Source organism: Aethalodelphis obliquidens, unplaced genomic scaffold, assembly GCF_003676395.1.
Source record: "Aethalodelphis obliquidens isolate GAN/ISIS:26980383/991018 unplaced genomic scaffold, ASM367639v1 scaffold9, whole genome shotgun sequence".
NCBI classification, from domain to species: Eukaryota; Metazoa; Chordata; class Mammalia; order Artiodactyla; family Delphinidae; genus Aethalodelphis; species Aethalodelphis obliquidens.
The window spans coordinates 18,027,239-18,042,753 of NW_020837953.1; the positions used below are offsets into that span (position 1 = coordinate 18,027,239).

The window sequence follows — 15,515 nt, forward strand, 5'->3', positions numbered from 1 at the left end:
TAAGTCACTTCACCTTTCTGATCTTCAGTTTCCTCATCTGTTGTGATATTAAGATGAAATAAGATAATGTGTGTGTGATGCATGTGTCAGTTAGAGTTACTCCATATTCCCCCTTTCACCCCCTTCATAAAGTCTGGTACTCACCCCCCAGGTTTCTGTGAATTCCCAGGGATCTCTTCCCTTCTCAAGGTCATCTCTGGCTCTGATGGTCGGCATCTCCTAAACCACCTGGTGCAGGGTTCCCAGTGCAAGCTCTTTCCTGTCATGGAACCCATATCTTTTCATTAGTTTCACTTCATTCATTTATTGAGCACCTGCTGGGTGCCAGGCATTGTTCTAGGGCTGGGGATACAGCAGCAAACAAAACAAAGATTTGCCTTCATGGAGCTTACATTCTGGTGGGGAAAACCCAGCAATCAACAATCAACAAACGTATAATAAAGTATCAGATGATGATTTGTGTTATGGGGAAGAAGAGGCAAACCAAAGAATAGAAGATGATGGATGTGAGGGTGAAGTGGGTGGCTTGATTTTAGACGAGATAATTTGAAGGTCTCCCTGAGGGTGTGATATCTGAACAAATGTGAATGAAGTAAGGGAGCAAATCATATGCATAATCTGGGGGAAAGGCTTTTCTAAGCCAAGAGAACAGCAAGTCCAAAGGTACAAAGGCAGGACCATGTCTGGTGTGTTGAAGGACAAGCAAGGAGGCCAGGATGGCTGGACCAGGGCGACAGGGAGATGAGGGCAGAGAGGTGGCAGGATGCTAGATCGTATAGGGCCTCATATATCACATGAGGACTTTGGGTTTTGTTTTGGGTTTTTTTTTAATGTAAGAAGAAACTTCCCAGTTTTGGTATTTTGTTTGTGTTCATTATAATATGCAGTTATGCTTAGCAGGTTAGTTATCATAGAGTTAGTGAGCAAATCCACCCTCCTGTGACAGACTTTACAACTTGGAGGGGACCTATATTGCAACACATATAGTTTTCTGTAATGAAAATATATTGTAAGGGGAAAACAACCCATGGAAGATAATTATGAAAACAAACCTCTGACTCTTACAGAAATTTCACTGCCTTTCCCAGTAACGAGTCTTGGAAATTTCTACTGCTCTGCAAGATAGAAATAAGTATAAAGAATAAGTACTAAGTTTCACGGTGGCGCACTTGTGGCGGGAATCGGGAGGAGCAGGAGACAGCAAGGAAGGCCCAGGGAAACGAAGAAATGGAGCAGCCTGTGCAAAAAGGAAAGGAAAACCGCCTTTTGGGAGGGGGCGAAGGCCACCAGCCGGCAGGAAATAATAGACGGGGACAGGCTCGCCAACTTGCCCCTAATTTCTGATGAGCCATACCCAATAGGCAGGTCAAAGATGGGATGGGTGGAGATGGAGATTACATGGAAATGTTCATGAAGAGATGAGCGAAATCAGGAGAAAACTTAGGGAGTTGCAGTTGAGGAATTGTCTACATATCTTTATGGGGGAGCTCTCTAATCACCATGACCATCATGATGAATTCTGCCTTATGCATTGACTCCTGCCATTTTCCATGAGATTAGTACTGTGATTCCCACTGTTGTTCTCTTTTTTTTTCTTGCATTTTCCTGATACACCTTTTCTGATCCATTTGCTGTGAACCTTACGTAATTTCCATGTCAGGTGGGTTCTGTGTTACCAGCTTCTAATTGGAGATTGCCTTGGCACCCAATCTGAGTTTCTGTCAACAAACTCAGATTGAGAGGTTCACCCATTTGCATGGAAAATGTGAAGTTAATAAAGCAATTAAAAAGCAAAAAAAAAAAAAAAAAAAAAAAAAAAAAAAAAAAAAAAAAAAAAAAAGCAAAAAAAAAAAAAACCCAAAAAAACAAGAATAAGTATAAATTTAACCTAAACTTTATAAAACCTGGGAAGTAGATATTCTCTGTCCTCCCTCCTTTCTTTCTAAGCAGAGGGTACAAGATCTATTGGTGTTTTGAACTTTCAAAAGCACTTGTGTCAACAGGCTTCAATCAGAGTTTCTCAGAAAGTACCATTGATACTTGTGGCCTAGGGTTTAAAATCTGATTTTAAACGAGGAAACTCAAAGTACTGGGGGCCTATAATTTATTTCCTTAAACCCTACTGCAGACTGTGGTGTAATTATGGCGTGTCTTAGTTCCCCCACCTCCACCCCAGCCTGTTGACCCCCCACCTTGACGTCTGGTTCCCAGTGGTAAACCCTCAAAGAAGCTGAGGGTAGAGGTTAGAAGTGTGGGCTCTGGGGTCATATTGCCCAGGCAAGAATACCCATCACTTTTTGTTTGTTTGTTTTAAAATGAATTTATTAAAGAATAGTCTTAGGAAGGCAACAGTGTTTGATGTGTCATTAAAAAGAAAGTTCTGTTTCTTCATGATGTATAATAAATGTAATGTAAGAGGGTACAGAGTTATAAGCTTCTTTCTACTGGAATTCTCTGATAGTACGGCACAGTGTAGTCATTTCTGCAATGCTAGAATAAATTTTTTAAAAAGTCTCCTATGCTTCTCTTCGAAAAGAGATGAACAATAACAGGATGTTATTGTTATAACAATAACAATAACAATAACAAAAACAGGATTTTTTTCTATTCATTCTGTAGTATTGGAGCCAGAATTTTTACCATCGCAGGCTACACTTTTTAAAATTATTTATTTATTTATTTGGCTGCGCCGGGTCTTAGTTGCAGCACATGGGATCTTCATTGCTGCGTGCAGGATCTTTGTTGTGGCATGCAGGATCCTTAGTTGCAGCCTGCGGGATCTATTTTGGTTGCCGCGTGAGGAAACTTTAGTTGCGGCATGCAACTCTTAGTTGCGACATGTGGGATCTAGTTCCCTGACCAGGGATCGAACCCGGACCCCCTGCATTGGGAGCACAGAGTCTTAGCCACTTGTCCACCAGAGAGGTCCCACTCACAGGCTACAATTTTCACTTTATCAAGTTCTGTCACCTCTCTGAATTCAACATCATTCAATACAAAAGTCCATACATTATCGCAGAATCTGTAGGTATTTAGAGAGCCCTTCAATCCTGCAGATAATGTTTCAGACGTTTGAAATCTCAGTAACTCTTTAGGGAAGGTAGCCAAACATACACAGGCCTGGAATTGACTCTGTTCCTGACCTTCTGTACCAACACTGAATATATAGCCTTATCAAACTGAAGTAAAACTTGAAGGGCAAGTTGGGGGGTAATCTGTTGAGATTGTATGAGCTCATCGAGGCTCTCCTGAAGACTGTTTCCCAAAGTGGTATTTCTGTGCAACTGATGTGCCATGGCTTAGGAGGGAGAAATTCCTTTTGTTATTCAGGCTTACACTGATGTCCTGTGGAAGAGGCGCTTCCTGCCTCGGAGAGAGCCAAGAGAAGCTGCTCGGCCAGGAGCCCAGCAGGACCACCCTCCCCCCACCTCTCCCATCACCTTATATTGTCTTTTTACAGAGGTCGGAGTGGAGGCTGACAGAGGACACAGTTAATAACACCTACCCCACAGAACTGTGAGGATTAGGCAAGACCAAGTTGGTATACTCTTAATGTGGTGCTTGATTGTAGAAATGGTAAAAATTAGGAGCTATTTTTATTTTCTGATAACGTTATTTCTCCATCCCTGTCATTTTCTTTGCGCTCTGCTTACTATTGGCCAAGATTATAGCTAGCTAATCTTCCTAACTAAATGCCTGCTGAGAAAAAGCCAGGGTGAGTGAGGCTTCTCCCTATCTCTGCTTGGAGGTTACATATATTTATGGCCACAGTGATCCCTGGTAGCCAAGTTTCTATCTTTAATACCAGTAATGGCTAGTATTTAGATAGCGAGTGCTATTTGTCAAGCACTGTCCTAAATCTGTGACATGTATGAATACATCGGATCCTTACAAACATCCTAGGAGGTGGACACTATTATTATTATGCCCATTGTATAGATGAGGCAACTGCACTTGGGCCACCAACACAAACCACACTCTGTAAGTGGCCTCTTATTTCCATTCACACCTATGGGTGGACATGGCCTCTTTTGCAATCAAACCAAGAGGGAAAAACAGTCTTATCTCCCGTTACTCTGCCTGATGAAAAGGCAGTTATTATTTCCACTTACTGCTGAACAAATCAAGACACAAAGAAGTCAAGCAGTTCTTTTCTTGTCACATCATCATCCCCAGGGGCAATGCTATACGCTGTCTGCCAAGCACAGCTGCTTAAGCACATGAAGTGCAATGGGTAAAGACATGATTTTGAAATAGAAAGCACAGCATTTTAATCTAAGTAATGCTGCATATTGACTCTGACCTCTCTTAGACTCAGTTTCTTTATCTATGAAACGATGATAATAAGTGAATCTACATCACAGGTTTGTGAGTATTGAATGAGGAAAGACTTACAGTACCTGGCTCATAGCAAGTGCTCATTCAATGGTTACTATAATCATTTTGTTTGTTTATTTGTTTTTAATTCTTTTTTTTTTTGCGGTACGCGGGCCTCTCACTGTTGTGGCCTCTCCCGTTGCGGAGCACAGGCTCCAGACGCACAGGCTCAGCGGCCATGGCTCACGGGCCCAGCCGCTCCGCGGCATGTGGGATCCTCCCAGACCGGGGCACGAACCCATGTCCCCTGCATCAGCAGGCAGACTCTCAACCACTGCGCCACCAGGGAAGCCCTTTAATTCTTTTTTTAATTGAAGTATAGTTGATTTACAATGTTGTGTTTTATTATTATTGTATTATTATACAGCCAACCTATGCCTGCTCTCTTAAAAACCAGTTAGAACAAAAGCAACTTGGTCAAAATCTGTACATTTGTTTGTTCTTTTATTTTGGGGCAATAGGTGCTGGAGCTTGGGCCAAGCTTTAGCCTTTCATTTTATACTTTCAAAAATCTTGTCTAACTCTTTGAGACATATTTTCAGAGGCAGGCCCTATTAGGGGTATTCTATATCAGGACATTTATGGAAAAAGGTATATTGTTCTCTGAGTAAACTGAAATAACTCCTCAACCAAGTTGACTTCCTCCACACTCTTCTCATTTCATCCTTCACACTCAGGTCTAGGATTATGGCTCCTCCCTGCTGGATGGCCTTGATGACTGCACACTGCAGAAAGAATACCTAGCCTGCCATTTAAAACTCTGTACTCTCTGGCCTGCTTTTTCTTACACCCTTACCTCTGCTAATACCCCTAGTAATCTGTAACCTTTTTTGATATAAAGTCTATTTTGTCTTTTTGCTCTCTTTTGCTTACTATTTCCATGGAATATCTTTTTCCATCCTTTCACTTTTAATCTACTGTATTTGTGTCTTTGGATCTAAAGTGAGTCTTTTCAGAGGAATGGATAAAGAAGATGTGGTACATATGTATAACGGAATATTACTCAGTCATTAAAAAGAATGAAATAATGCCATTTGCAACAACATGGATGGACCTAGAGATTGTCATACTGAGTGAAGTAAGTCAAACAGAGAAAGAGAAATATTGTATGACATCCCTTATATGCAGAATCTAAAAAGAAATGATACAAATGAACTTACTTACAAAATAGAAACAGACTCACAGACATAGAAAACAAACTTATGGTTACCAAAGGGGAAAGTGGGGGGAGGGATAGTTAGGGAATCTGGGATGAACATGTACACACTGCTATATTTAAAATGGATAACCAACAAGGACCTTACTGTATAGTACAGGGAACTCTGCTCAATGTTATGTGGCAGCCTGGATGGGAGGGGAGTTTGGGGGAGAATGGATACATGTATATGTATACTCCAATATAAAATAAAAAGTTTAAAAAAATAAAAAATAAATAAAATAAAGTGAGTCTTTTGTAGGCAGCATATAGTTGGATTATGTGTTTTCTATCCATTCTGCCAGTCTCTGTCTTTTGATTAGAGAACTTAATCCATTTACATTTAAAGTAATTCCTGATAAGGAAGGACTTACTTCTGTCATTTTGCTACTTGTTTTCTATATGCTCCATAGCTTTTTGTTCCTCATTTTCTGTGTTAGTGTCTTCTTTTGTGTTTAGTTGATTTATTTGTAGCAAAACATTTGCATTCCTTTCTCATTTTCTTTTGTTTATATTCTGTAGTTCTTTTCTTTGTGATTATCATGGGAACTACATTGAACATCCTTAACTTATAACATTCTAATTTTAATTTATAACAACTTAACTTCAATAAGATGCAAAAACTCTGCTCCTTTCCATCTCCATCCCCACCCCTTTTGGTTGTTGATGCCACAGAATTACATCTTTATACACAGTGTGCCCCAAAACATAAACTAATAATTCTTTTAAATTCATTAGTCTCTTAAATTATGTCAAAAATGAAATTTGGAGTTTCAAACCAGTTACAAGACTACTAGCTTTTAGACTAATTAGATTTTTTTCTTTAAATGTATTAGTCTCTTAAATCATGTTGAAAGCAAAATATGCAGTTACAAACCATTGTTACAATAATACTAGCTTTTGTAATTGCACACATGTATTTACTTCCGTTGAGATTTCTATTTCTCTATATGGCTCCAAGTTACTGTTTAATGTCCTTGTATTTCACATTGCAGGACTCCCTTGAGCACTTCTTGCAGATCAAGTATAGAGATTGATTTCTTCAGCTTTTGTTTATTGGGGAATGTCTTAATTTCTCCCTCACTTTTGAAGGCCAGTTTTGCCAGATATAGGATTCTGGTTCACAGTTTTTTCCCTTGAACACTTTGAATATGTTGGCCCACTGCCTTCTGGCCTCCAAAGTTGCTCATGAGAAATCTGCCAAAAATCCTATTGAGGCTCACTTTTGTGTGATGATTTGCTTCTTTCCTGCTGCTTTTATATCTCAGTATGAGTCTCTGAGTTCATCTTACCTGGAGTTCATTGAGCTTGTTAGATGTTTATATTCATATTTTTCATCAAATTTGGGAAGTTTTCAAACATTGTTTTCTTCAAATTTTCTCTCTGTCCCTTTCTCTCTCTCGTCATGCTGGGTCTCCTGCAATGCATATAATCAGTCTGCTTGATGTTGTCCCACAGTTCCCTTAAGCTCTGTTCACTTTTCTTTTTTTTTTTTTTTTTTGGCGGTACGCAGCCCTCTCACTGCTGTGGCCTCTCCCGTTGCGGAGCATAGGCTCCGGACGTGCAGGCTCAGTGGCCATGGCTCACAGGCCCAGCCGCTCCGCGACATGTGGGATCTTCCCGGACCGGGGCACGAACCCGTGTCCCCTGCATCAGCAGGCAGACTCTCAACCACTGCGCCACCAGGGAAGCCCTCTGTTCACTTTTCTTTAATCTTTTTTCTTTCTGTTCCTCAGACTTAACAATTTCTATTGTCTTATCTTCAAGTTCACTGATTCTTTCTTCTGCCTGCTCAAATGTGACTTTGAATCTCTCTAGTGAATTTTTCATTTCAGTTATTATAACTTCTGGCTCCAGAATTTCTTTTTGGCTTCTTATTAGGTTTTCTATCTCTTTATTGATATTTCCATTTTGCTCATAGATTACTTTCTTGACTTTCTCTACATCTCCCTTTAGTTCTTTAAGCATCTTTAAGACAAGTGTTTTAAGTCTTTTCTAGTAGATTCGCCATCAGGCTTTTTTCAGAGACAGTTTTTGTTGGTTTTTAAATTCTTTTATTTTTTGAATGGGCCATGATTTCTTGTTTCTTTGTATGCCTTGTGATTTTTTATTGTTGTTGAAAACTGGATATTTGAATCTAATAATGTGGTAACTTTGGAAATCATATTCTCTCCCATCCCCAGGACTTGATGGATTTGTTTGTTTTTTTTGTTTTATTGTTGTAGGCTGTCTCTGCGCCACAGATCAGCCTGAGATGTAAACTTAAGGTCTCCTCAGGTCTTTTCTGGACCTGCATCTTTCCCTGGGTATGTACAGTCACATTCTAATTTTCCCCATAATATGCAGTTGTTTTTGAATCTCCTAGTCTTTAATATCTGGGCTCCAAAAGGAGAAAAAGAAAAATGAAGGGCAGGAAAAGGGTGCTGGTCCTTTAAATCACCTGGAAGTCACTTGAACCAGAGGGGGAGTGGCTTGTGACAGTGGGGGAAGATACAACAACAATAGCTGCCCTTCTCTTTGCACCTCTGTGATCAGAAGCAGCAATCAAATGCCATTTACAGCAACATGGATAGACCTAGAGGCTGTCATACTGAGTGAAGTAAGTCAGAGAGAGAAAGACAAGTATCTTATGATATTGCTTATATGTGGAATCTAAAAAAATGGTACAAATAAACTTATTTACAAAATGGAAATAGAGTCACAGACATAGAAAATAAGTGTATGGCTACCAGGGGGAAAAGGAGAGAAGGGATAAACTGGGAGATTGGGATTGACATATACAGTATTTTTTAAAGATTTTTAAAATATTTATTTATTTATTATTATTTATTTCTGGCTGCATTGGGTCTTCGTTGCTGTGCACAGACTTTCTCTAGTTGCGGCAAGTGGAGGCTACTCTTCTTTGTGGTGCGCAGCCTTCTCATTGCAGTGGTTCTCTTATTGCAGAGCACGGGCTCTAGGTGCGTGGGCTTCACTAGTTGTGGCACGTGGGCTCAGTAGTTGTGGCTCACAGGCTCTAGAGCACAGGCTTAGTAGTTGCTCTGCGGCATGTGGGATCTTCCTAGACCAGGGCTCGAACCTGTGTCCCCTGCATTGGCAGGTGGATTCTTAACCACTGCGCCAGCAGGGAAGCCCCTATACACATTATTATATATAAAATAGATAACTAATAAGGACCTACTGTATAGCACAGGGAACTCTACTCAATGCTCTGTAATGACCTTTATGGGAAAAGAATCTAAAAAAGAGTGGATATAGGTATACGTATAGCTGATTCACTTTGCTGTTCACCTGAAACTAATATAACATTATAAATCAACTATACTCCAATAAAAATTATTTTAAAAAAAGAAAGCAGCAGCAATCAGAGCACAGATCCCCAATATTTGGAGGACAGTGTCCTTTTTATTCACCATGGCTCCCACTAGCTCCGTGTAGGTTACTCCAAGAAATGTGTGTGTTGCCTGCTATGAGGCTGGAGCGAAGGATGAGTACCTGCTACTGTGCTAAGAGCTGAAATTGACCAGAATTAACTGCTATTTATCATCCAGGCCTTCCCCTGTAAGTTGCAGGCTTTCAGTAGACTCCAGCCAGACCTCCAAAATAGTTACATCAGACAGATTCTGCCAGTTCAATTGTTGTCTTGGTGGGGAAACAGATTCCAGGTGCTTCCTACTCTGCCATCTTCCCAGAATCCTCCCTCTGTAATTCTTTTTATATTGAATACATCGTCGGATTCCATTTACTAATATTTTGTTGAGAATTCTTGTATCTATGTTCATGAGAGATGTTTTTCTGTAGTTTTCTGTATTTGTAAGGTCTTTGTCTAGTCTTGGTATTAGCATAATGCTGATATCATAGAATGAGTTAGGAAGTAGTCCTTCTTGATTCTGTCTTCTGGAGGAATTGTAGAAAATAGATATAATTTCTTCCTTAAATATTTGGTAGAATTCACCAATGAAGCCACCTGGGCCTGGTGCTTTCTGTTTGGGGAAGTTATTAAATATTGATCAATTTCTTTAATAAATATAAGCCTACTCAGATTGCCTGTTTCTTCTTATGTGAGGTTTTTTTTGTTTTTTTTTTTTTTGCGGTACACGGGCCTCTCACTGCTGTGGCCTCTCCCGTTGCGGAGCAGAGGCTCCGGATGTGCAGGCTCAGCGGCCATGGCTCACGGGCCCAGCCGCTCCGCGGCATGTGGGATCTTCCCAGACTGGGCACGAACCCGCGTCCCCTGCATCGGCAGGCAGACTCTCAACCACTGCGCCACCAGGGAAGCCCCTTATGTGAGTTTTGATAGTTTATATCTTTCAGGGAATTGGCCCATTTCATCTAGATTATTAAATTTGTGGGCATAGAGTTGCTCATATTCCTTTATTATCCTTTTAATGTCCATGGGATCAGATGCCCCCTTTTTCACTTCTGATATTAGAAATTTGTATCCTCTTTTTTCTCAGTTAGCCTAGCTAGAGGCTTATCGACTTTATTCATCTTTTCAAAGAACCAGCTTTCGGTTTTGATCATTTTCTCTATTGATATCCTGTTTTCAACTTCATTGATTTCTGCTCTAATTTTTATTATTTCTTCTGCTTACTTTTGATTTAGTTTTCTCTTCTTTTTCTAAACTTCCAAAGGTAGAGCTTAGATTATTGAGTTTAGAGTTTCCCTCTTTTCTAATATATGTTATTCAGTGCCATCAAAGCACTTCTTTTGCTACATCCCACAAATTTTGATAAGTTGTGTTTTTCATTTAGTTCAAAACATTTTAAAATTTCTCTTGATACCTCTTCTTTGGCCTGTGTGTTGTTTAGAAGTTTTGTGTTATTTAAAGTTTATTTAATACTTTAAATTCCATGTATTTTGGGATTATCTAGCCATTTTTCTGTTGCTGATTTCTAGTTTAATTCCACTGTGGTCTGAGAGCACTCACTCTATGATTTCTATTCTACTCCTGAGTGCTCCAAGCCGTGCCAGCTTGGGAGAAGGGCTATTGTGAGTGAAATGAAATGGTTCCTCTTATCTGTTTCAGTGTAGCTGTTCTTGGCTTTTAGTTTGCCTGGGTACTGTGAGTTTCTTCACTGGTTTCTGGAATTCTCATAAAGGCTTTTTGGACTTTCTGTTATTGTTACGTCAATGTCTCTGTTGGGGAAGGGAGTCTGAGCTTCTTATTTTACCATCTTGCTGTCATCACTCCTCTTAGTCAGATTAATTTTTGTAAAGAGTACACCTGGAAGCTGAGGATCTTTACATTGATTCCCTGTAAGCTAAATATGCCCACATACCTCTGGGAAAGTTTTTGTGAACCCCCAGGGGTATGCATACCCAGTTTGAAGACAACTTTTCTAGAGGGTCCAGATTAGTATTCCTCTGGCTTCCCTTGGGGTTGTGTTTTCTAACTCTGCTCCTGTTGTGCTGACAGGGTACCAGCTCCCTATTCAGGTTCTCTTCCATCCCCTACCTGGGGCATCTGGGTCAAGGGAACTGTCTGGCAGGCCTTGAGTGATGAGTGATGGGCAGCCGTCCTGGGCCCATATGTAACAGCAGCAGGGTTACCATTTGACCAGGAGGGCAGGCTATTCCCTGTTCACCCTTAAGAAGTTCTCCATGTTTACCTCAGACCCACATACACTGGGAAATGAGTATCATGGTGGGCTGCCTTCTATCACTAGCCTCTCCCTCCAGGAAGGTAGGAGGGAAAAGGAATGAGCTGTTCTCTCATAGAGCCTGAATGGCTCCTTCTCTAGCTCTACTCCTGTTTTTCCCCACTTCCTATGCAAGCCTTGGCTTCTGAATGACCACAGTCAGGTTTTCAGAATGGGTGCAGTTTGATAAAGATGTCCTTCCTCTGAACAGCCAAAGTAAAAAGTGTGATCAACTCTATTTCACAAAGTCTCAAGCTCAGGCACCCTGCACACCCCCGCTCTGGAACTAAGCAGTACCCTTTCCATGTCTGTAGACATGCTGTCTCTGGGACAATGCTCCATTCCTTTGGGTGTCTGGAAGCATGGTCTCTGCTTTGTCTCAATTTGCCCCATATGTCTGTGGTTTTGTGGGTATCTTGTGGCTAGGTTCTTCACACTCTGAAGTGGTGGTTTTAACCCTGAGCCAGGACCTGGGCCTACTCTGGGAGCCTTTTGACCTGCCTACTGCCCAGGCCCCAGGCCTTGGGTATAAGTAACTTGACGGGGGTGCTCAATAAATGGAAACTAAAAACCTTAAACCCAATCAACATTACACTTGATAATCCCAACCCTCTCCAGGACTCAACCCATTACCAAGGGCTATATGGTGGCCCATTCTAACATGGATCTGGGCCGAAACCAAATCACAGTAACCAACACCTTCCATCTGTCTCTTCCTCTAGGCTGGTTGCTCCTTGAAGGCCACTGGAACACTGTCCCCAACAGGAATCAGCCTAACACAAAGAAGTTATCAATAAGTGTCTGGTGAATTTGACTTACCTTCCTTATACTACATAGCTACCACCCACAATACCATAAAAACACTTTCCCATCTTCCTTATTTCTCTTCTGAGGTAACAAACCCAGGCTCCTGTAATCTGGGTTTCATTCATTTACATAAATGCCTGAACAGCTTTTATTTTGGTCACTGATGAAAGGAAAGACAGATATCCCTGCTCTCAAAATGCAATAATGGGCAGAATAAAGGATACACAGTTAAGTTATAGTGTTGTATCGTGATTCCTGGCCAAAAGGAAGAGACTATGTCAGCAGTACATGTGAATGATATAGTGAGGTACTTAAGTAAGAGAGAAGTTTGCCCACTGTAATGGACATCTGTTTTTTCTGACTGTCATCCAATCACCCTTCTCCAGGACTGCTCCCTCCCTACTCTCAGCCCACGTGTTTGTGGTGGATTTGACGCCACCTCCAACTCTAGGGGTCAACCTGAGACGCCAGGCATGGCCATTTAAAACATCACATTTTCTCGGTCACAGTAATTAGTTCCAGAATAGACCCATGAGCTAATCAGAGTCAGTGAGATGCAATGATTTCTTTGTGGGAACACTGGGAGAAAGGCAGCCACATTTTCCAGCTGTCCTTGAGCCCAGAGGGATAGCACCAGTCATCTTGCACCACAAGAAAGCCTGTGTCTGAATGGACTCAACACAGACTGATGGACAGAGAGAAGCAGGGTTTGAGTCTGTAGCAACCCTGCCTGAAGCCAGAATTTTCTGTCACATGAGCCAGTAAAGTCTCTTTCCTTGAGCTGAAATTGACCGCTTAGCTGTGAAGTCAACCTATAATGCATATGAGCAGACATTGCTTAAGTCACTTCAAAATAGTTTACTTAATTATTCCAAAGTCATTTGACTTTTCAGGAGGTTGATCCATCAGGGAAACCACATGCACACTGGTTAAGAGCACAGGCTTTAAAGCCACACACGCATGGAGTTGATTCCTGTTTTCTTAACCTTTCTGAGCTTCCATTTCTTCATCAGTTAAATGCAGATAATAATAGTGTTGATGTGATTTTTTTTTTCATGTCTGAGGGCAGGTTTTGTGAGCACAAAAGACTACAGCATTTTAAGTTCTAAATTAATATTAAATTTTTTCATCTACAAACTCAAAACCTTGGCTTTATTTAAAACTTAAAAGTTCAACTTACAAATATATTATTCTATTTATAAATTGATTATATTTATATAAAAATAATGATTAGGCTTAAGGAGATCTTTTATTATTGTTCGGGTAACTCAGGCAGAACAATTAAACTCTGTTAAACAATTCCATTTTGGGGGGCTTCCCTGGTGGCGCAGTGGTTGAGAGTCCGCCTGCCGATGCAGGGGACGCGGGTTTGTGCCTGCCGTCTGGGAGGATCCCGCATGCCGTGGAGCGGCTGGGCCTGTGAGCCATGGCCGCTGGGCCTGCGCATCTGGAGACTGTGCTCTGAGGCGGGAGAGGCCACAACAGTGAGAGGCCCGGGTATCACAAAAAAAAAAAAAAAAAAAAAAAACCATTTTAAAATTTATAAAATGTAATTTCATTAAACATTGTAAACTGAATGTAAATTTCATGTATTCTCTTTTCATTTTACACCCATCATATGCCTGCTCAATCAAGTTTCATCTCTGGTGAGCAAATTCTTCCCAAGTACTTAACAAAAATTTGTTACATATATATAAATAACATATAGATCAGGATTTCTCTGGTGGCGCAGTGGTTAAGAATCCTCCTGCCAGGGCTTCCCTGGTGGCGCAGTGGTTGGGAGTCCGCCTGCCGATGCAGGGGACACGGGTTCGTGCCCCGGTCCGGGAGGATCCCACATGCCGCTGAGCAGCTGGGCCCGTGGGCCATGGCCGCTGGGCCTGCACGTCCGGAGCCTGTGCTCCACAGTGGGAGAGGCCACAACAGTGAGAGGCCTGCATACCACAAAAAAAAAAAAGAATCCTCCTGCCAATGCAGGAAATACAGGTTCAAGCCCTGGTCCGGGAAGATCCCACATGCTACAGAGCAACTAAGCCCATGTGCCACAACTACTGAGCCTGCGCTCTAGAGCCCACAAGCCACAACTACTGAGCCCGTGTGCTGCAGCTACTGAAGCCCATGTGCCTAGAGCCCATGTTCCACAACAAGAAAAGCCACGGCAATGAGAAGCCCGCACATCGCAACGAAGAGTAACCCCCACTTGCTGCAACTAGAGAAAGCCTGCATGCAGGAACGAAGACCCAAAGCAGCCACAAGTAAATAAATAAATAAATTTTAAAATAAATAAATAACATATAGATCTAGTAGATCTAGTATTCTAATATTATTTACATGGGAATTCCCTGGTGGTCCAGTGGTTAGGACTCTGTGCTCTCATCACCAAGGGCCTGGGTTCAATCCCTGGTCGGGGAGCTAAGATCCCACAAGCTGCATGTCATGGCCAAAAAAAAAATTTTTTTTTAAATAATATTGTTATTGGGCTTCCCTGGTGGTGCAGTGGTTGAGAGTCCGCCTGCCAATGCAAGGGATGTGGGTTCGTGCCCCGGTCCGGAACGATCCCACATGCCGTGGAGCGGCTGGGCCCATGAGCCATGGCCGCTGAGCCTGCGCGTCCGGAGCCTGTGCTCCACAACGGGAGAGGCCACAACAGTGAGAGGCCCGCGTACCGCAAAATAAATAAATAAATAAATAAGAATATTATTATTTACAAACAATTAAATTTCCTTACATTTCATAGGCCTAATCTACCAAACTAGGCTAATCTCTTAGATTCTTCAATATGCCGTATTATTTCAAAATTACATTTTAAGTACCAAACACATACACACAATTATTTTAAACACAAAAGTATTTTATGTGATAGGTTTGATTTATTTATCATTTCTATATTGATTTATTTATTTGGCTGTGCTGGGTCTTACTTGTGGCATGTGGGATCTTTAGTTGCGGCATGCGAACTCTTAGCTGCAGCATGTGGGATCTAGTTCCCTGACCAGGGATTAAACCTGGGCCCCCTGCATTGGGAGCATGGAGTCTTAGCCATTGGACCACCAGGGAAGTCCCCATTTCTATATTTAATTCTAAGCCTTTTCAGACTTGAAAAGCCACTTACGCACTGAGAAAGAAGTTCTACCATCTCCAGGGATTTCAGATTACTGGGTCAACAATTCACAATCATGATAGAGTTACCATCTAGGGAGGCCACATTGAGGTAACCAGCTTAACAGTTCCTGGCTGTGATATAGTTACCTTCTTAGGAAGGCTGAGATTGACACCTTAAACAAGTCAAGGCTATTGGGTTGACAATTTATTAGCACAATAAGTCATTATCAGTCAGAGATTTGACACCTGAGCTTTGCAGGGTTCAGGATGACTCTATCTGAGCCACATGTGGATACACTGAGACCTTTTTACAGTCTCCACCACAATGTGGGACTTCTAGTCCCTATCCTTCTCCTGGGTTCAAATTACACCCTTCTGTAATTCATCTGCTC

The 15,515-nt window shown here is 41.5% G+C and overlaps 1 protein-coding gene, 1 long non-coding RNA gene and 1 pseudogene across 2 annotated transcripts in view; 2 read left to right on the forward strand and 1 right to left on the reverse strand.

Moving 5' to 3' along the window:
- SLC2A1 (solute carrier family 2 member 1) overlaps positions 1 to 12,257 on the forward strand; it is a 44,578-nt gene extending 32,321 nt beyond the window's left edge. The window contains exons 11-12 of the transcript XR_003433292.1: positions 7,798 to 7,878; positions 11,937 to 12,257. The gene's annotated coding sequence lies outside the window, so the exon portion shown is untranslated. The remainder of the gene's footprint in view (positions 1 to 7,797; positions 7,879 to 11,936) is intronic.
- Positions 6 to 7,098, reverse strand: LOC113621719 (uncharacterized). Its single transcript, XR_003433293.1, has 3 exons — positions 6,865 to 7,098; positions 1,053 to 1,115; positions 6 to 259 (listed from the first exon to the last, which is right to left on the reverse strand). It is a non-coding gene; the product is annotated as an uncharacterized LOC113621719 (long non-coding RNA).
- LOC113621718 (protein BEX3-like) lies at positions 258 to 1,814 on the forward strand (annotated as a pseudogene).
- Positions 12,258 to 15,515: the final 3,258 nt, after the last annotated feature.